The sequence below is a fragment of the Stegostoma tigrinum genome, chromosome 45, assembly GCF_030684315.1.
Source record: "Stegostoma tigrinum isolate sSteTig4 chromosome 45, sSteTig4.hap1, whole genome shotgun sequence".
NCBI lineage: Eukaryota > Metazoa > Chordata > Chondrichthyes > Orectolobiformes > Stegostomatidae > Stegostoma > Stegostoma tigrinum.
This window is the reverse complement of record NC_081398.1, coordinates 12,808,962-12,829,764: the sequence shown is the minus strand read 5'-3', so window position 1 is coordinate 12,829,764 and position 20,803 is coordinate 12,808,962. Positions and strand designations below refer to the sequence as shown.

General features: G+C 47.6%; 1 non-coding gene across 1 annotated transcript; it reads right to left on the bottom strand.

Moving 5' to 3' along the window:
* Positions 1-9,262: 9,262 nt before the first annotated feature.
* On the bottom strand, positions 9,263-9,334 carry trnaq-cug (transfer RNA glutamine (anticodon CUG)). Its single transcript has one exon. It is a non-coding gene; the product is annotated as a tRNA-Gln (tRNA).
* Positions 9,335-20,803: the final 11,469 nt, after the last annotated feature.

The window sequence follows — 20,803 nt, the reverse complement described above, 5'->3', positions numbered from 1 at the left end:
CCATTAGCTAGAAGCCATTGTACAATGCAGCTGGGATCTGGAAGTGTTTAATTTGCATCACCAAATGAGCGCTGCACATGAAGATATAGAGGATTTCACCTGAAATTAACTGAAATTGTGTGGGTGTGTATTTCTTCTGAATTCACCATGCGTGCGTTAGAGCGTATAGAGTCCTTCAGTGATTGTTCTAAATGTCAACTTTGCCAGAAAGAATAAAAAAAATCACATTGTCAGCATGATGAGAGGTTGCAGAGCTCTGATATGTAGAGGGATCTGGATGCCTTAGTGCATGAATTCTAGAAGATGTGGAGATGCTAGTGTTGGGCTAGAGTGGGCAAAGTCAGAAGTCACATGGCACCAGATTATAGTCTGAAAACTGAAATTACAAGCTTTCAGAGTCCTCATCGTTTGTCACGTCAGCAGCTTTCTGAAAGCTTGGGATTTCAAATAAACCTGTTGGACTATAACCTGGTGCAGTGTGTCTCCTGGTTGAATTACAGAAGAGTTTTCAGCACAGCAGGTTACCAGGAAAGCTACTAGAATGTGATATATCATTGTGAGGAGAATTGACTGCAAGAATGGAAAGTTAGGCTTCAGTCATACAGGGAATAGATGAGATCTGGAGTATTGTGGACTGTGTAACTACAAAAGGATGTTAATGTTTTGGAAGCCATTTGGCGGGGTTGGGGGGTTGGTTTACCAATATGTGGAATGAACAGATTGCCTTATGAGGAAAGGTTAGGCCTGTCTCCTTCTGGAGTCAGAGGTGACCTAATTAATACATACTATTGATCCTGAAGGAACTTGACCGGGCGGATGTTGAAAGAATGGTTCCTCTTCTGGGAGAATCTGGAATGAGTTTAAGAATCAGGGAATTTCCTTCTTAAAATGTAGGAGTTGCAAAATCTTTCAATGATTTTAAGGCAGGGGTGGAGAGATTCTTGATGATCAAAGGGATGAAAGGTTATTGGGGACAGGCAGGAATGTTGAGTTGTGGGTAAAATCAAATCAGCCATGACTGAGTAGTGGAAGTGGGTTGATGGACTGAGTGAGCCACTTTCACACATGTTTGTATGTAACAGCGTGTAGCTGAGCAGTAATGAGTACTTGGCATTACGGTGAAACCAACAGTCTCATAAGCGACTTGCATAATACGCAGATGTAATGTGACTAATATTAAGTAACATGTCATCAGCCTATTTAATGTTTCTGTCAAGTTTGAGCCGAGCTTCTGCCGAAGAATTCATGTGGCCTCCTTTTCCCACTTGGCATTGTTACCTTACACTCTCCAAAGATACCCCAGCGGGTTGGAGCAAAAACCAACAGGATACAGAAAGCACTGGCATACAGCTTGACAATTGCAAGATCATAGATCCCCTGCCGTGTTGAAACAGGCCCTTCAGTCCAACAAGTCCGGACTGACACACAGAGAATCGGACCGAGACCCACCCCACTAACCTGCACATCCATGAACAATGCACTATATCTACCTTCTGGGAAGACAGAAAGATGTTGGACACATGTTCTGAAGGGTTAATAATTGAGGTGAGTCAATTCGATCTGCTGGGATAACGTCTCACAGGCTTTGCTATGCAGTCAACTTGGACCTTGGAGGAGACAAATATAAAGCTAAGTTCTCCCAATAGCCATCCTTATCATGCACTTGGATTAATAGCCTGGAAATAGTTTCAGAGAAACAATAAACCCCATTTTGCCGACACTGTAAAATATTAGACCAGACCGTGGATACCAAACCACACACAGAGAGCCCACAGATAGCAAGACACAAAGCACCTCTCTTGTCACAGCAGATCGTAGAATTTGCAATAAATATCTGGAATTAAGGGTAGACTGATCATGAATCCATTGCCGATTGCCAGGAAAAAACCCATCTGGTTCACTCATGTCCTTCAGGGAAGGAAACTGCCACCCTTACCTGGCCTGGCCTACATATGACTCCAGACCCACAGCAATGTGGTTGACTCTGAACTGCCCTCTGGGCAATTAGGGATGAACAATAAATGCTGGCTCACCCAGAGATGCTCCCATCCACTGAATGAATAAGGAAAAGGTCCCCTGTGTCCTGATCCAGTTTAGTTTTGAGTCGTCCTTGAGATGTTGGGTGATGGCATGAGATTTCAACAGAGCGCAGGATCTGGGGTCAGATGACCACAGTTCCACGGTAGGTTAAAGTTGGCATCAAAAAATAACTATGGCATCGGATTGTGGAAGGCAGGTGAAGGTCAGAATCCGTTTGGTCTTCAGGAAGAGTAGGGAGATAATTGGAGGAAAGAGGTCTTTCTCTCCTTCCAGCAAGCATTGGTTTGTTGCCCTGGGTGGTCTATTTTGCAGCACGGGTATTGGGAGGTTGGCAGTGATGCTCCCATTACTCGATCGACGAGTCCTGCCAGAGCAGCTGTCAGAAATATTCTGGCAAATCTTGCGACAACTCAGGTCATAAGTGAGCTGTACTCAGTGGCCCAGAGTCCCGCAACAAAAAAAGCTCTTCCATGAAAGGAAGGTGTCTCACAGACTTGCTCATGTGATACCGATGGGATCTTCATAATCTCCTGATCTGGTGCACTCATGGCTGGTTTCCTGGATTCTAAGTGAGCAACTTGATCCAACATTGGTTCCCAATTCGGAGGCAAAAGGTGGTGGTGGAGGGTTGTTTTTTAGTTATTGGGAGCCTGTGACCATCGATGTGCCATAAGGATCAATGCTAAGGCCCTTGTTCCTTGTTATGTGCATTAATGCCTTGGATATGCATGTAGAAGGTGCAGTTAATAAGTTTGCAGATGGTTCATAGCTCATTGAAAGTGGAGCAGCAGGTCTGCCGGATAGTGAAGAAAGCATTTATTGGTCAGTGCAGTGAGTGCAGGAGTTGGGAGGTCATGTTGCAGCTGTATAGGACATTGTTTAGGTCACCTTTGAAATACTGTGTTCATTTCTGGCCTCTTTGCTGTAGGAAAGCTGTTGTGAAACTTGAGAGGGATCATGAAAGATTGACAAAGATGTTGCCAGGTTTGGTGGTATTGCCCTATAGGGTGAGAGTGAATCGGTTGGGGCTGTTTTCCCTGAAGCGTCAGAGTCTCAGGGGTGACCTTACAGAAGTGTATAACATTGTGGGGCATGGATAGGTCTTTACCCTGGGGTGGGAGAGTCCAATAAGTTTAAGGTGAGAGGGAAAGATTTAGAAGGGAGCCATGGGGCAACTTTCTCAGGCAGAGGGTGGTGTGTGTATGGAATGAGTTGTCAGAGGAAGTGGTGGAGGCTGGCACAATTACAACATTTAAAAGGCATCTGGATTGGTACACGAACAGGAAGGGTTTGGAGGGATATGGGCCAAATGTTGGCAAATGGGATGAGATTAATTTTCAAAGTGAGAGGAGGAAAGTTTAAGGGAGATATGTGTGGAAAGTTCTTTACACAGAGGGTGGTGGGTGCCTGGAATGCATTGCCAGCGAAGGTGGTAGATGCAAACACGTTAGCATCTTTTAAGATATATTTGGACAGGTACATGGATGGGCAGGGAGCAAATGGACACAGACCGTTAGAAAAGAGATGACAGGTTAGACAGAGGATATTGATCAGCGCAGACTTGGAGGACCGAAGGGCTGTTCCTGTTCTAAAAGTTTCTTTGTTCTTTGTTCTTTGACATTTGGTCAGCATGGACAATTTGGACCAAAGGGTCTGTTCCTGTGCTGTATGCCTGTGTGATTCTCTATGAATCTATTCTCTGAAAAGTTAAGGTCACCCAGAAACCCGGTGTCCACGTTCCTACTTTACATCCAAACCCTTTTCTTCGACATCCCTCCCCCTGGGCTCGTTATCCCACAATGGCCCGCAGTCAGGGTCTGGCTTGATGTTAAAATGTTCATCTTTACTTTCAAATCCGTATGAGTCCTCTTCCCTCCCATACCTCTATGATGGCCCCTCCACAATTGTGATACATCTCAAATTAGATCATTGAGCCTTTCCCCCAGTTCCCATCGCTCCACCATTGGTGGCCCTGTCGTCAACTGCCTGGTTCCTCAAAATCTAGAAAGCCCTCCAGAAACCCTTCCACCTTCTCTCTCTCTCTCTCTCTCTCTCTGTCTCTCTGCCCCTTTATGTTTCTCTCTCTCTCGCTTTGTCTCCCACTTTGCCTCCCTCTATCTCTCTCTCTCTCTCTCTCTGTCTCTCTCCGTATCTCGCTGTCTCTCTCTGTCTCTTTCTCTGTTTCTTGCTCTGTCTCTCCCTGTGTCTGTATGTCTCTCTCTCTCTCTCTCTCTCTCTCTGTGTCTCTCTGTCTCTCTCCTGCTTAAGAGGCTCCTTACTTGGTCATCTGACCTGAAGCCAACTTGGAAGAAAAACAGAAAACACTGGAGAAACTCAGTACGTCTGAAAGCCAGAGACAGCAGAGATAAAGTCAACAGTTCACGTCCACCTCCAACAGTCTGACAAAGACCAGAAGACATCGGAGCAGAAATCGGCCATTCAGCCCATTGAGCCTGCTCCCCCATTCAGTGGGGTCTTGGTTGATATGATCGCCCTCAGTTCCACTTTCCTGCCTTTCCACCTGAACTTCGCTGATTAAAAATCTGTCTGTTTCACTCTTGAATACCCGGAATGATCCGGCCTTGAGAGCCCTCTGCAGTAAAGAATTCCACAGATCCACAGGCTGCCGAGAGAAGAAATTCACCCCTGTCTCTGTCCTATTTGGACAGGCATTCAGTGTTAACCCTTCACCGAAAGAACGGGGCTGATCTTCAAAGTGGCTGCCTTTCTGGTTGGGTCCCTACACTGTAAAGGAGAGTGAGGACTGGATTGTGAGGAGGAAGGACAGCACAGTGGATTGAAAGGAGTGCTCCTAAAATAGGACATCACCTGCCAGCTGTGTTCAGGGCCTTGGGCAGAAGGAGGGAGGAGTTAAAAAGGGTGAGTGTCACACCTTCTGCAAGCGCGTGGGAAGGTACCATGATGGAGTGGGGTGGCGGAGGCGGTGAGGAAGTTTTAGGAGTGATAGAGGAGTGGACCAGGGCATCATTGAGGGAATGATGACTGCGGAATGCTGACAGTGGAGGGGGCTCTATCCCTGGCATCACATTCACATCAGCAATTTTAATCCAAACTGACCTCACTCACCTGGTACCCTACTGACCTTGCCCACCTGGCACCCTACTGACCTTGTCCACCTGGTACCCTACTGACCTCGCCCACCTGGTACTCTACTGACCTCGCCTACTTGGTACCCTACTGACCTCACCCACCTGGTACCCTACTGACCTCGCCCACCTGGCACCCTACTGACCTTGTCCACCTGGTACCCTACTGACCTCGCCCACCTGGTACTCTACTGACCTCGCCCACTTGGTACCCTACTGACCTCACCCACCTGGTACCCTACTGACCTTGTCCACCTGGTACCCTACTGACCTCGCCCACCTGGTACCCTACTGACCTCGCCCACCTGGTACTCTACTGACCTCGCCCACTTGGTACTCTACTGACCTCGCCCATCTGGTACCCTACTGACCTCGCCCATCTGGTACCCTACTGTCCTCACCCACCTGGTACTCTACTGACCTTGCCCACCTGGTACCCTACTGACCTCGCCCACCTGGTACTCTACTGACCTCGCCTACTTGGTACCCTACTGACCTCACCCACCTGGTACCCTACTGACCTCGCCTACTTGGTACCCTACTGACCTCACCCACCTGGTACTCTACTGACCTCGCCTACTTGGCACCCTACTGACCTCGCCCACCTGGTACTCTACTGACCTCGCCCACTTGGTACTCTACTGACCTCGCCCACCTGGTACTCTACTGACCTCGCCCACTTGGTACTCTACTGACCTCGCCCACCTGGTACTCTACTGACCTCGTCCACCTGGTACCCTACTGACCTCGCCCACCTGGTACTCTACTGACCTCGCCCACTTGGTACTCTACTGACCTCGCCCACCTGGTACCCTACTGACCTCACCCACCTGGTACTCTACTGACCTCGCCCACTTGGTACTCTACTGACCTTGCCCACCTGGTACCCTACTGACCTCGCCCACTTGGTACTCTACTGACCTCGCCCATCTGGTACCCTACTGACCTCGCCCACCTGGTACTCTACTGACCTCGCCCACTTGGTACTCTACTGACCTCGCCCACCTGGTACCCTACTGACCTCACCCATCTGGTACCCTACTGACCTCGCCCGCCTGGTACTCTACTGACCTCGCCCACTTGGTACTCTACTGACCTCGCCCACCTGGTACTCTACTGACCTCGTCCACCTGGTACTCTACTGACCTCGCCCACTTGGTACTCTACTGACCTCGCCCACCTGGTACCCTACTGACCTCACCCACCTGGTACTCTACTGACCTCGCCCACCTGGTACCTACTGACCTCGCCCACCTGGTACCCTACTGACCTCGCCCACTTGGTACTCTACTGACCTCACCCACCTGGTACTCTACTGACCTCGCCCACTTGGTACTCTACTGACCTCGCCCAACTGGTACCCTACTGACCTCACCCATCTGGTACCCTACTGACCTCGCCCACCTGGTACCCTACTGACCTCACCCATGTCACACCGTATTGACGATGCTCAAGTGGCATCCTACCCCCTGCGCCCACCACAACCCCCTCACCTAACTGTTACCCTACTGACCTCAGTTGCCTGGAAACCTGTTGACCTGACCTGGCATCCTACGCATCTCACCCACCTGACACTGCATGGGCTGTATCCATGTGACATCCTACCCCCATCTCACCCACCTGGCACACAACTGGGTTTGAGCTACAGGGAGAGGCTGTGTGTGTGTGTGTGTGTGTGTGTGTGTGTCTGTGTGTGTGTGTGTGTCCTCCCCCCACTGCACCACACAACCAGCCCAGCTCTTCCCCTCCCCCCACTGCATCCCAATAACAGCCCAGCCTGTCTCTGTCCCCCTAACCTGTTCTTCCTCTCACCCATCCCTTCCTCCCACCCCAAGCCACACCTCCATTTCCTACCTACTAACCTCATCCCACCTCCTTGACCTGGATTGGGGCTATTTTCCGTGAAGTTTCAGAGGCAGAGGGGTGACCCAACAGAGGTTCATAAAATCGTGAGGGGCATAGATAGGGTTAATAGGCAAGGTCTTTTCCCCAGGGTAAGGGGGTCCAAACTGGAGGGGCATACGTTTAAGGTCAGATGGGAAAGATTTAAAAGGTACTGAAGAGGCAACTTTTTCACACTGGGGATGGTGCGTGTATGGAATGAGCTGCCAGAGGAAGTGGTGGAGTCTGGTATAAGTACAACATTTAAAAGGCAGGTGGATGGGTCTATGAATAGGAAGGGTTTGGAGGGATAATGGGAACTGCAGATGATGGAAAATCCAAGATAATAAAATGTGAAGCTGGATGAACACAGCAGGCCAAGCAGCATCTCAGGAGCACAAAATTTGACGTTTCGAGCCTAGACCCTTCATCAGAGAGGGGGATGGGGTGAGGGTTGTGGAATAAATAGGGAGAGAGGGGGAGGTGGGCCGAAGATGGAGAGAAAAGAAGATAGGTGGAGAGAGTATAGGTGGGGAGGTAGGGAGGGGATAGGTCAGTCCAGGGAAGACGGGCAGGTCAAGGAGGTGGGATGAGGTTAGTAGGTAGGAAATGGAGGTGTGGCTTGGGGTGGGAGGAAGGGATGGGTGAGAGGAAGAACAGGTTAGGGGGGCAGAGACAGGCTGGGCTGTTATTGGGATGCAGTGGGGGGAGGGGAAGAGCTGGGCTGGTTTTGTGATGCAGTGGGGGGAGGACACACACACACACACACACACACACACACACACACACAAACACACACCTTCCTGCTCCTCTGATGCTGCTTGGCCTGCTGTGTTCCTTCAGCTCTACACCTTGTTATCTGTTGTCTCAGCTTCATCAGCATCTGCAGTTCCTGCTATCTCTGAGGCATAGATAGTTTCCAAGTTGTCAATGCAAACCACAGTCGGGTGGTGGGGGTGTGGTGTGGGGTGTGTGAAGCTCAGCGAGAGCTTGACAATGAAAATTTGAGCAGGGAGGCAATTCATTCAGTTGTGAGTTTTAACAAGCTGCAAAACAAAGGTTCCGTGACTTCCGTGAACACAAATTTCAGGTGAACCTTTCTTCTGACAGCGAAAATAATTAGCTTCAGAAGATCCATTATTTTCCCAAAACCTACAGCTTGGACTGAAGATGCGAGTTTTTGCACTTTGGAAAAAGAAAAACAGGCATGGATTATTTTCTAAACGGTGAGAAAATTCGTAAAGCAGAAGTACAAAGGGATCTGGGAGTGTTGGTCCAGGATTCTCTAAAGGTTAACTTGCAGGTGGAGTCCGTTATTAAGAAAGCAAATGTAATGTTGTCGTTTATCTCAAGAGGGTTGGAATATAAAATCAGTGATGTGCTTCTGAGACTTTATAAAGCTCTAGTTAGGCCCCATTAGGAACACTGTGTCCAATTTTGGGCCCCACACCTCAGGAAGGACATACTGGCACTGGATTGTGTCCAGCGGAGATTCGCATGGATCATCCCTGGAATGGTAGGTTTAACGTACGATGAACGGCTAAGGAACCTGGTATTGTATTCATTAGAGTTTAGAAGGTTGAGGGGAGATCGAATAGAAACTTACAAGATAATGTATGGCTTAGAAAAGGGGGACACTGGGAAGTTGTTTCCGTTAGGCGGGGGATTGAGGACCCGTGTGCACAGCCTTAGCGTTAGAGGGGGTAAATTTAAAACGGAAATAAGGAGACATTTCTTCAGCCAGAGAGTGGTGGGCCGGTGGAAGTCATTGCCACGGAGAGCAGTGGAGGCCGGGACGTCAAATGCCTTCAAGGCAGAGATTGATAAATGCTTGATCTCACAAGGAATCAAGGGCTATGGAGAGACTACAGGAAAGTGGAGTTGAAATGCCCATCAGCAATGAACTAAATGGAGGAGTGGGCTCAATGGGCTAAATAGCCTTACTTCCACTCCTATGTCTTATGGTCAAAGAGGGCAAACTTCCACCTCACGAGTTTCTGATGGCAAAAGGGTCATGCCAATCTCTGGTGGCCACACGCCAGGACCAATTTTCCATTTGGTCTGGGGGCAGATTAAACTGCCGCTTCCTCAATGAAGCATTTGGATTGTACTGTGCATCCTGTTCTGGCAGAGATTTGATGAGCTCTGATGTGTCAGTGCTATTAGGCCTGGGTTAGAAGCAGATTTCATTGCTGAACCCCAAATTAAACAACTGGCAGGGTCATGGAAACTAGAGGTCCCACTGAGATTTGAACTCAGATCGCTGGATTCAGAGTCCAGAGTGCTAACCATTACACCATGGGACCAGCTTGACAAGGGGGTTGCACACGAGACAGAGGGAAAGGAAAAGATGAGAAGTGATTGAGAAATGGCTGCGATAGCTTCACCCTCAATCCTGATTCTGGCGTGGAGATAACAGGGGTGTGACACTGCTCCCTGCTCACTGACAGACACAACTGCACACACGGAAATGGATGTGAAACTGGCGAGTTGTACAGAGTGTTGGTCAGGCCACAGCTGGAGTGTTGTGTGCAGCTCTGGTCACCTCACTACAGGAAGGATGTCATAGCGTTGGAGGGAGTACAGAGGAGAGTCACCAGCATGTTGTCTGGGATGGAGGAATTGATCTATAAGGAAAGAATAGTTAGGCTTGGTTCTAAGGAAGGGTCACTGGACACGAAACACGAACTTTGATTACTCTTTACCAGCCCTGCTGAGCTTTTTCAGCAATTTCTGTTTTGTTCCTAATTTACAGCATCCAGAGTTCTCTCAGTTTTTTAAAAATCTATGCCCTGTCATTTTGTACGCCTCTAGCGCTTGGGATAAGACCTTGGCTATTCACCTTATCCATCCCTTTCATTTTCAAACCTCTGTGAGTGCACCCCGCAGCCTCCAATGCTCCAGGGAGAAAAGCCTCAGCCTCTTCACCCTCTCCCTGTAACTCAAACTCTCCAACCCCAGTAACATCTCAGTAAATCTTTTCTGCACTCTCTAATGTTTAGTGACATCCTTCCTGTGGAAGGGTGACCAGAATTGTGCACAGTGTTCTAAACATGCCCTCACCAATGCCCTGCACAGCCAGAATGTGAGATTCCAACTCCTTCACTCAATGTTCTGACCAATAAAGGCAAACATACCAAATGCCTTCTTCACCATCCTGTCCAACCGGAAACTGCACTTTCAAAGCAAATATACAACTATACCGTCCTATACTAGGCCCTTTTGTTCAGCAACACTCCCCACGGCCCTACCATTAACTGCGTAAGCCCCTGCCCTGGTTTGCCTTACCAAAATGTGGCACCTCACATTTATCTAAATTAATCTCAGTCTGCACTTCCCCCGCCAAGTCCTCAGCCAATTGGCCCATCTCATCAAGGTCCTGCTCTTCTCTGAAATAATCCTCTTCTACACTGTCCACTATACCTCCTATTTGGGTGTCAACTGCAAACTTAGTCACTATGCCTCGTATATTCACATCCAAATCATTTATAGAAATGGCAAAAATTGGAGGAACAGGTTCATATCCCTGCAGCGTACTGCTTGTCACAGGTCTCCAATCTGTGAAGCAACCTGCCACCACCACTCTCTGTGTCCCATCTTGAAACCACTTTTGGACCCAATTGGTTACCTCTCCCCGGATCCCATGTGCTCTAACCTTACTGACCATCTACCATGTGGAACCTTGTGAACACTTTGCTGAGGTCCATATAGACAACGCTCACCTTTCTACCTTCACCCATTTTCCTTGTCACCTCTTCAAAAAGCTCACTCGAGTTGGTGGGATCTGATTTCCCTGCAGAAAGCCACATTGGCTGTCCCCAATCAGCCCCAGCCTTTCCAAATGCATATGAATCCTATCCCTCACAATCCCCTCTGACCACTTCCCTGCCTTTGATGTAAGCCTGACTGGTCTCAGTGTTCCCTGGCTCTTCCTTTCACTTCTTAAATGATGGCACCACATTAGCAAACTTCCAATCTTGTGGCAACTCATCTGTGGTTTTTGATGGCATAATATCTCAGCAGGGGGTCCAGCAATCTCTTTCCTTGCATCCCACACAAAATTCTGGGAAACACCTGATCAGGTCCTGGAGATTTATCCACATCTCACAGCCCTCAAGCTCAATCCCCCTGCCAATGTAAGCGAACACACCAAATGCCTTCTTTCCACCTCTATCCACTTGGGTCACAAACTTGAGGGATCTGAGGATGTGGATTCCAAGATCCCTGTGTTCCTCCACAATGCTGAGTATCCTGCCATGAGCCCTGTGTTCTGTATTTAAATTCGACCTTCCAAAATGAATCACATCACATCCTGTCAACGCTCCATTGCAACCGACAACAGCCCTCCACGCTGACCACAATTCCACCCACCTTCGCATCATCAGCAAACTTACAAACCCACTCTCCCACTTCCTCATCCAAGTCAGGTATAACCATCACAATCTGCTCCCATTTGCCAGCTTTTGCCCCATATCCCTCTAAACCCTTCCTGTTCATATACCCATCCTGATGTCTTTTAAATGTTGTAATTGTACCAGCCTCCACCACTTCCTCTGGCAGCTCATTCCATACACACGCCACCCTCTCTGTGAAAATGTTGCCCCTTAGGCCCCTTTTGAATCTTTCTCTCACCTTTTCCCAATGCCCTCTGGCTTTGGACTCCCCCACCTCTGGGAAAAGATCTTGTCTATTTACCCTATTCATGCCACTCATGATTTTATAACCTCCATAAGTCATACCCCCAACCCACCCCCAGCCTCTGGTCCTCCAGAAAATTTAGCCCCAGTCTATTCACCCTCTCCCTGTAGCTCCAACCCTCCAATTCTGGCAACATCCATGTGAACCTTTTCAAAACCCGTTCAAGTTTCACAACATCCTTCCTAGAGCAGGGAGAACTGAATTGCATGCTGTAGAACAAAGAAAATTACAGGACAGGAACAGGCCCTTTGACCTTCCAGGCCTGCACCGACATGCTGCCCGTCACGACTAAAACCCCCTACACTTCCGGGAACCGTATCCTTCTATTCCCATCCTAGTCATAGATTTGAAACCATTCTTTTTGTGTATTTGAAAGGAGAGGTATTCCAAAAGAAGTCTAACCAATGTCCTGTACAGCTGTAACATGATGTCCCAACTCCCGTGCTCAATTCTCTCACCAATAATGGGAAGCATACCGAATACCTTCTTCACTATCCTGTCCACCTGGGACTCCACTTTCAAAGAACTATGAACCCGCACTTCAAGGTCTCTTTGTTCAGCAATACTCCCCAGGATATTACCATGAAGTGCATATGATTTCCCTGATTTGCCTTTGCAAAATGCAAATCTCACACATCTCCTGTGATTGTACATGTGGACAGCCACATTGATTTTGTAAGGGGCCCTATTCTCTCTTTTTGTGCCCCTTTGTCGTTTATGCACTTTTAGTCTGTCTTTGGATTCTCCGTAGCTCTATTTGCCAAAGCTATCTCTTGCCCCCTTTCTGCCCTCCTGATTTCACTCTTAATTATACTCCTGCTGCCTTCGTACTCCTTTAGGGATTCCTGCCTCTCTATCAGTCATGTTTCTGTAATAACTATGATACCCCCACCCCATGCTCCAATCCATGCCCTGAGTTCATCTGCCTGAGCTGTCAGGCCTCTTGCATTAAAATAAATGCATTTTAAATCCTCAGTCTTCCCTTGTTTCCTGATGTGCTTCAGCCTGCCTGGTCTATTTAACTTGCCCACTTTATCTTCCACACCGACCTCACCTCTCTCTCTTGTCTCACTACTGCCCAGGGACCCACCCCAATGCCAGAATATTTTAAACCCTCCTGAATAGCTCCAGCAAATCTCCCCACCAGAATATCAGTCCCCTTATGTTCAGGTGCAACTGTCCTTCTTGTACAGAAGGTTCATAGTTCTTTGAAAGTGGAGTCCCAGGTAGACAGGATAGTGAAGAAGGCATTCAGCATACTTGCCTCTATTGGTCAGAGCAATGAGTACCGGATTTTGAAGCTTCACAAGCTTCAAAATCTCCCCTCCCCCTACCAAAACCCAAAACCAGCCCAGCTCGTCCTCACCTCCCTTACCTTTCCTTCCTCCCACTGATCTCCTCTTATCACCTCAAACCCCACCCCCATATCCAACCTGCTACCCTCATCCCATGTGGCTGTCCTCCCTAGACTGACCTATCTCCTCCCGACCTCCCTACCTACACACACCTTTACTGGCTCCATTGCGGCCTCTTTGACCTGTCTGTCTCCTCTCCACCTATCTTCCCCTCTATCCATCTTCTATCTGCCTCCCCTCACTCCTTATTTATTACAGAACCACCTTCCCCTCCCCTATTTCTGAAGAAGGGTCGAGGCCCGAAACGTCAGTCTACCTTCTCCTCTGATGCTGCTTGGCCTGCCGTGTTCATCCAGCTCTACACCTTGTTATCTCATTGAGTATCGGATTTGGGATGTCATGTTACAGCTGTACAGGACATTGATCAGGTCACTTTTGTAATGCTGGTACTTTCAAATACACAAATAGGATGGTTTCAAATATATGATACAATTCTGTGCCAGAACAGATCAAAATTATCCACAAAATTGAATCCCTGTCTCCTTGCATCGGTTCCTCAGCCATGTATTCATCTCCCCTAGTCTTGTGGGGTCTGCAGTAATCCAGAGATTACTGCTCTCGAGGTCCTGCTTTTTAATCTCCTGCCTGACTCCACTGTGCAGGACCTCATCCCCCTTTTTTGACCTACGTTGCTGGTTCAAATATGGACAATGACCCCCTTGAGATCTGGAACAAAATCAGAAATTCTGGGAAAACTCAGCAGGTCTGGCAACATCTGCAGAGTGAGAAACAAATTTAACATGTCAAGTGCAGTGATCCTGCTTCAGAGTTCACTCACTGCAAAAGAAATGCATGACGTTTACAGCAGGGGGAGCCGGAGTGCTAAAGTAAGGAAGTTGAGCTCCAAATGAGTTGAGACCACATGAATGAGCAAGGAGAGGAATCATGCTGTGAATGCTTGCTGCGCTAATGCATGGGATGAAACAATTGTTCAATTTTCTGTGTCTGCAATAACAGGCGGGAATCCTGCAATGAGTAACCCACCTCCTGACTCCCCAAAGCCTGCCGACTGTCTGATGAAGGCTTTTGGCCTGAAAATTGAATTCCCATCTCCTTGGATGCTGTCTGACCTGCTGTGCTTTTCCAGCCTCACACCTACAAACTCTGGCTCCCAGCGTCTGCGGTCCTCACTGTCTCCATTATCTACGCCCGGCCCGTTGAGTCCATGTTCTTTTCTGGAGACTTTGTGCTGGGTTTGATACAACTGATTTGGCTTGGTGTGACATGTCCGAGGGCAGGTAAAGGCATAACATTGTTGTGGGATTAATAGTACCTCACATCCAAAACAGGATGGGTCAGCATTCTTTCCCTGAAAGGAATCAGATGGTTTTATTTCTCAGAAAAGAGTTGACAACAGACTAGCATTTGATTGTAAAATAATTTCTTGTTTTCAATTTTCACAATTAAAACACATTTGAACCCATCTGCTCAGAATATTACTGGCAGCTTTCGAGCGACATGACCAATAGGGAACCACCAACTTGTTAAGAGCACTGCTTCTTCACTCATAGATGTTTAAACCACAAGGCTATAAAATATAGAAGCAGAAGTAGGCCATTCAGCCCATCAAGTCTGCTGTGCCATTCACTGAGATCATGGCTGATTCAATAATCCTCAACTCCATTTTCCTGCCTTTTGCTCATTCCCCATTTCCTTACTGATTATAAATCTGTCTTATCACATTCTTGAATATACTTAATGATCCAGCCTTGACAGTTCTTTGCAGTAAAGAATTCTACAGAATCACAATCTTTGGGAGAAGGAATTCCTCCTCATCTCTGTCTTAAAGGTGCAACACATTACTCTGAGATGGCACCCGCTGATCTAAGATTTTTCCACCAGGGGAAACGACATTCCACATCTACCCTCTCAAATCCTCTGGGAATCTTGAATATTTCGATAAGGTCACTTGTTATTCTCGAAACCACAATAAGTACAGGCCCAACCTACTCAATCACTCCTCATTAGGCCTCCTGGGTAGGCGATAGCCCAGTGGTATTATCGTTACGCTACACTATTAATCCAGAAACCCAGTTGATGTTCTGGGGACACAAATTCAAGTCCCACCACTGCAGATGGTGGAATTTGTATTCAAAAAAAGAAGTCAGCAATTAAGAATCTACTGCTCATGATGAAATCACTGCCAATCATCAGAATAAACCCATCTGGTTCACTGATGTCTTCAGGGGAGGAAATCTGCTACCCTCACCTGGTCTGGCCTACATGTGAGTCCAGACCACAGCAATGCCGTTGACTCTCAACTACTCTCTGAAATGGCCAAGCATGCCCTGCAGTTGTACCAACTGAGGAGGAGCAGAGGGATCTTGGGGTTCATGACCACAGTTCCCCGAAAGCTGCCACGAGGTGGATCGAATTTTTACGAAGTTATATGGTGTGTTAAGTTTCATGAATAGAGGGATTGAGTTCAAGAGCCGTGAAGTTATGCTCCAGCTATACAAAACCCTGGTTCGGCCACATCTGGAGTACTGTGTTCAGTTCTGGTCGCCTCAGCACAGGAAAAATGTGCCTGGAACAGAGGGAAGGTTTGACAAGGAAAGATTGCAAAAACTAGTGCTTTTCTCTTTAGAACGACAAAGGATGAGCGGTGACTTGATAGAGGTGTACAAAATGATCAGAGGTACAGACAGAGTGGACAGCCAGAGACATTTTCCTTGGGTGGAGGTACCTATCATGAGGGGGCATAGTTTTAAAGTGAGTGGAGGTAGATATAGGGGAGATGTTAAAGGTGGGTTCTTTACTCAGAGTGTGGTTGTGGTGTGGAATAGTCGGCCCTATTAGGAACATTTAAGCAGCTATTAGGTTGGCAAATGGATGGTAATATCAGGTAGGGGTGGAGGTTAGACAGACATTAGGTTTAGGGTAAAAATTTGGCACAACATTGTGAGCCGAAGGGCCTGAACTGTGTTGTACTGTTCTATGTTCTATGTTCTATATTCTATGTTCTATGTTGTATGAATTGAAACTGGACGGATCAGCTGGCATCAACCTAGGGACCAGAAAAGACAACGGCAGAAACAGCCCTGATGACCATGCAAAGTCCTCCTCATTAACATCTTGGGGTTAGTGACAACATTGGGAGGGCTGTCTCACAGACTAGTCAAGCAACAGCCTGACACAGTCATACTCACAGAATCATACCTGACAGACAGTGTCCCAGACACCACCATCACCATCCCTAGATAAGTCCTGTTCCAATGGCAGGACAAACCCAGCCGAGGGGGTGGTACAGTGGTATCCATTTGGGTGGGTGATGCTCAAGGAGTCCTCAACATTGACATGGGACCCCATGAAGTCTCATGGCTTCAAGTTAAACATGGCCAAGGAAACTTCCTGCTGATTACCTCAGTTGATGAATCAGTGCTCCTCCATGCTGAACAACACTTCGAGGAGTCTTGGACAGAGCTAAGTGATCCCACAACCAACGGATCAGATCTAAGTTCTACAGTCCTGCCACATCCAGTTGTGAATGTTGGTGGTCAATTAAACAACTCACTGCAGGAGGAGACTCCACAAATATCCCGATCCTCAATGATGGAAGAGCCCAGCACATCAGGGCAAAAGATAAGGCTGAAACATTTGCAGCAATCTTCAGCCAGAAGTGCTGAGTGGATGGTCCACCTTGACCTCCTCCAGTGGTCCCCAGCATTACAGATACCAGTCTTCAGCCAATTCGATTCACTCCATGTGATATCAGGAAACAGTTGGAGACACTGGGAACTTCAAAGGCTATGGGCCCTGGCAATATTCCAATAGCTAAGCTGTTCCAGTACAGTTACAACACTGGTATCTACCTGACAATATGGAAAATTTCCCAGGTATGTCCTATACATAAAAAGCAGGACAAATGCAACCCAAGCAATTCCCACCCCATCAGCCTCATCTCGATCATCAGTAAAGTGATGCAAAGTTTGAGTGACAGCGCTATCAAGCAGCACCTGCTCAGCAATAACCTGCTCAGTGACGCCCAGTTTGGGTTCCGCCAGGGCCACTCAGCTCCTGGCCTCATTACAGCCTTGGTTCAAACATGGACAAAAGAGCTGAATTCCATCAGGTGAGGTAAGAGGGACAGCCCTGATATCAAGACTGCATTTGACAGAGTGTGGCATCAAGGAGCCCGAGCAAAACTGGATATCGGGGGGAAACTGTCCGCTGTTTGGAGTCATACCTGACACATAGAAAGATGGTTGTGGTTGTGGGACGTTAATCATCTCAGCTCCAGGACATCTCTGCAGGAGTTCCCCAGGGTAGTGTCCGAGGCCCAACAATCTTCAGCTGCTTCATCAATGACCTTTCCTCCATAGTAAGGCCAGAAGAGGGGATGTTCACTGATGGTTGCACAATGTTCAGCACCATTTGTGACTCCTCAGATACTGAAGTAGCCCATGTTCACATGCAACAAGATCTGGACAATATCCAGGTTTGGGCTGACAAGTGGCTAGTCACATTTGCATCACACAAATGCTAGGCTATGACCATCACTGATCATAGAGAGTCTGATCACCATCCCTGGACATTCAATGTTATTACCATCAGTAAATCCCTCACTATCAACATCCTGGGGGCTACCATTCAATATAAAGTCAGCAGGACTCACCACATAAACACAGTGGCTATAAGATCAGGCGAAAAGCTGGGAATACAGCTTGAGTAACTCATCTTCTGATTCACCAAAGACAACCCATCTGCAAGCCACAGCCAGGAGTGTGATGGAATACTCCCCACTTCCCTGGATGAGTGCAGCCCCAACAGCAGTCAAGAAGCTTGACACCGTCCTGGACAAAGCAGCCCGCGAATTTGGCATCACATCTGCAAGCGTCCACTCCCTCCACCATCGACAAGCAGCAGTGTGTACTACCTACAAGATGCTCTGCAGAAATTCACCAAAGATCCTCAGACAGCACCTTCTCAACCCATCACCACTTCCATCCAGAAGGTCAAGGGCAGCAGACGTATGGGAACATCACCACCTCCAAATTCCCCGCTGAGTCACTCACCATCCTGACTTGGAAATATATTGCCGTTACTTCACTGTCACTGGGTCAAGATCCTGGAATTCCTTCCCTAATGGCATTGTGGGTCAACCCACAGCAGGGGAACTGCAGCGAGTCAAGAGGCAGCTCACCACCACCTTCTCAAGGGGCAACTAGGGATGGGCATGAACTGCTGGCCCCAGCCAGGGGCGACCACATCCCAATATGAATGGTCATAAAATACCTGTTATCAGCCAAATGAACCTTCTCTTAACTGTCTCTCATGCCAAAACATTTTTCCTCAAATCAGGGGCCCAAAGCTATTCACAGTATTCCAGTTGTGATGCAGTATCTATTTGAGCTCCATTTACTTTGGAATAAAGGTCAACATTCCACTTGCCTTCTGTATTACCAACTAAAGTTGAATGGTAACTCTTTGTGATTCATGTGTCAGAACTCCCGAAAACCTCTGTATTGTAGCTTTCTGCATCCTTCTTCCATTTAAATAACATTTAACTCATCTGTTCTCCCAGACATTTTCCCACATTATATTCCATCTGCCATATTGAAAGAGATTGTGAAATCCATCTTTTACATAAGAGTTGTTGATGTTGATCAAGCACTTGGGGAGAATATCTCCCAAAGAGGCACACCAACCAGCCTTGCCAGGGAACAGGACACCATATACATTCCTAAACCCTCCTGTTTGCTATCTCTCAGCACTAACTGATGACCCAGTGCTCATTGATGATCAATTAAGGGGAACACAGTGGTGAGCGCTGCTGCCTCATGTTTCCTCCGGTTTCCTCCCACAGCCCAAAGATGTGCAGGTTCGGTGTATTGGCCATGCTAAATTGCCTGTTAGTGTCAGGGATGTGCAGGCTGTGTGGGTTCGCCATGGCAAATGCAGCGTTACAGGGATGGAGTTGGTCTGGTTGGGATGCTCTTGAGAGGGCCGGTGTGGACCTGATGGGCCAAATGGCCTAAGTCCACATTGCAGGGAATCTAACTTCTAACATTCTTAAATCTTGTATGCAGGTCCCAGATCCAATGCCTTTTAGCCCGGTTTCAGTTCAGTACATCTTGCCTCTGGGTCAGAAGACATTTAATCTCACAGAAGACAAACGTGAGAACAGCAACTACAATTCATAGAATATTCGTCATATAACACCATTCAGCCCATTGAATCTGTGCTAACCTACCTACATGAATCTCTCTTGCCCCCACAGCTTTGAGCGTTATGACATCTCAAGTGCTCATCCACACGCTTTTTCAAAGTTATGAAGTTTCCCAACTCAACTGCCCACCCAGGCAGTACATTCCAGATTCCCACCATCCCTCTGGGTAATTTTTTCCTCAGATTCTCTCTGATCCTCCTTCCCTTGGCCTCTAAATTAAACCTCTCATTACAGACCATTTAACTGAGGGAAAAGCCACTTCCTATTGAGCCAGTCTGAGCCAGGTTCCCCTCTCAAGCACCACTGCTCCAAGGAAAGTCACCCCAATCTGTCCAAACTCTCTTTGTAGCTGAACTGCTCCATCCCAGGCAGCATCTCCTCTGCACCTCCTCCTGAGCAATCACATCCTTCCTGTAGTAAGGTGGCCGCTGTGGCATGAGAAAATGGGGGAGGTGATGGCCCAGTGGTATTATCACTGGACTGTTAAATCCAGAGGCCCGGATAACGTTCTAGGGACCTAGGTTCGAACCCTGCCATGGCAGATGGTGGAATTTAAATTCAATAAAATATCTGGAATTAAGAGTCTAATGCTGACTGTTCTGATTGTCAATTGTCAGGGAAAACCCATCTGGTTCACTAATGCCCTTTATGGAAGGAAAATCCCATCCTTGCCTGACCTGACCTACATGCGATTCCAGACCCACAACAATGTGGTTGACTCTTAACTGCCCTCTGGGCAAATAGAGATGGGCAATAAATGCTGCCTGGTCAGCGACGCCCTCATCCCAGGAATGTATAAAGAAATAAATCGCTCACAAAAGTTCCAATATAATCCCCCTGCTCCTTTAATCTAAACCACAACTGATGAAGGTAAATGTCCCTTCCAAATCATAATGTAGTTGGATCACAGATCAGCCGCAATATCGTTAAATGGCAGGACAGGCTTGAGAGGCCAAATGGGCTACAACTGCTTCTGTGGAAGATATTGCAATTAATCGGGGCTTGTTTTCACAGTCTCAGGACTCCACCCGTCTTTAGGGTCATAACAAAAACATATCACATGCTGCTTGGTAAGTGAAAATAGGCCTGGAGTTGTGTGAGGCCTCAGTATGAGGCTGGTTTCTCGCTGATCATGCTCGCCAGCTGCACGAGTGACCCCACATGAACATTGTATGAGAAAGGAAGAAACACTGAAAGCACCATTTGCAATTCACTAGTTTGCTCAGATGTGTTATCAGTTCAGGTGCTTGAAACAAGACGACGATGAAGGAGAAAATTCTACAGTATGGAAACGAATGTTTTTCATTCCAGGCAGACAGGAAGATTCATGGACATCGAGACTGACAGAGCCTTTTGGTCCAAGTTGGAACCCTGACCAATCACAGCTGCTTCATTCTATACCAGACTGAGCAGAAACACAGGGCAAATGCAATAATGGCTGCTTCGTCAACCCTGAAACATTGCCAAAAATGGAACAAATGTCACATTGACAA